At 48.9% G+C, this 1,314-nt stretch overlaps 1 pseudogene; it reads left to right on the top strand.

Annotated features, from left to right (window-relative positions):
• The first annotated feature begins 266 nt into the window (after positions 1 to 266).
• LOC106842783 (small ribosomal subunit protein uS2-like) lies at positions 267 to 1,101 on the top strand (annotated as a pseudogene).
• The last annotated feature ends 213 nt before the right edge of the window (positions 1,102 to 1,314 follow it).

Raw genomic sequence — 1,314 nt, forward strand, 5'->3', positions numbered from 1 at the left:
TCTTCTGTTGCCACCATTTGCATCCTTTATCGCTGACCCCCAAAGAGCAACCTCCCAGGGTCAATTCTAAATTAAGTTCGGGGGAGTGTGAGGGTGAATTGAAACATTCCCTCAAATTTCTGTGAGACAAATACAGTGGTCCAAATGCATGTGGACACAAAGGACAGAATTTATTTAACAGGGTGGCAGCCTTTCTGTGCTACCCAGAGAGGGGTTCAAAAGGCCTTGCCTTGGGTTCCTGCTTAACTGAAAGGGAAACTTCCACAATGTCCAGAGCCCTTGATGTTCTGCAGATGAAGGAGGAGGACGTCCTCACATTCTTTGCAGTGGAAATCCATTTGGGTGGCACCAATTTTGACTTCCAAATGGAAGAGTTCATCTGCAAGAGGAAAAGGGATGGCATCCATATCATAAATCTTCAGAATACCTGGGAGAAGCTTCTGCTGGCTGTTTGTGCCACTGTTGCCATTGAAAACCCAGCTTTATCGTGTCATATCTTCCAGGAATATTGGCCAGTGAGCTGTGGTGAAGTTTGCTGCTGCCGCTGGAGCCACTCCCGCCACTGGCCACTTCACTCCCAGAACCTTCACTGACCTGCTCCAGAAGCCGAGACTGATGTCCCGTGGTTAGTGATCCCAGGGCTGACCACCAGCCTCTCTCACAGGTGTCTCCTGTTTTTCACCACTAGTCTGTGTAACAGACTCTGCTCTGCACCATGTAGTGGTTGCTAGCCCGGGAAGTTCTGTGCATGTGTGGCATATTTCCCATGAGTACGTGGTGGGAGGTCACGCCGGATGTCTACTTCTACAGAGATCCTGAAGAAATGCAAAAGGATGAGCAGTCCACCACTGAGAAGGTGGAACTTCTGTGTGGATGGACTGGACCAACTCCCAAATTTATTGCTACTCAGTGGTTGCAGGCTGGTCTGAAGGGGAGCAGGTGCCTTCTGAGCCTATTCAGCAGTTTCCTCCTGAAGACCGGAACCCTCAGCCAGTCCCTGAAGACTGGACTACAACGCCCACTGCTCAGGCTGCTGAATGGGTAGGAACGACCACTGAGTGGTCTAAGCTGGTCTTGCACAGGCTCTTAAACGGAAAGTGAAGCAGGGAGGATTAGAAATCATGTGACCCAGATGACAGGTCATGAACTAGCAGGCTGTAGAATGGAATAGGCCTACAGATGTTGTATTTATTTGGTTGTTTATTTTTCAGTGTTTAAAATAAATGTGCAAAGATTTGGATTTCAGCTTTTTGATAAGTCTGCTAGCCATGGGCCTGCATTCCCACGTGGTCACAATTGGACCCGCTGCCTTTG

The sequence above is a fragment of the Equus asinus genome, chromosome 9, assembly GCF_041296235.1.
Source record: "Equus asinus isolate D_3611 breed Donkey chromosome 9, EquAss-T2T_v2, whole genome shotgun sequence".
Classification (NCBI taxonomy): domain Eukaryota; kingdom Metazoa; phylum Chordata; class Mammalia; order Perissodactyla; family Equidae; genus Equus; species Equus asinus.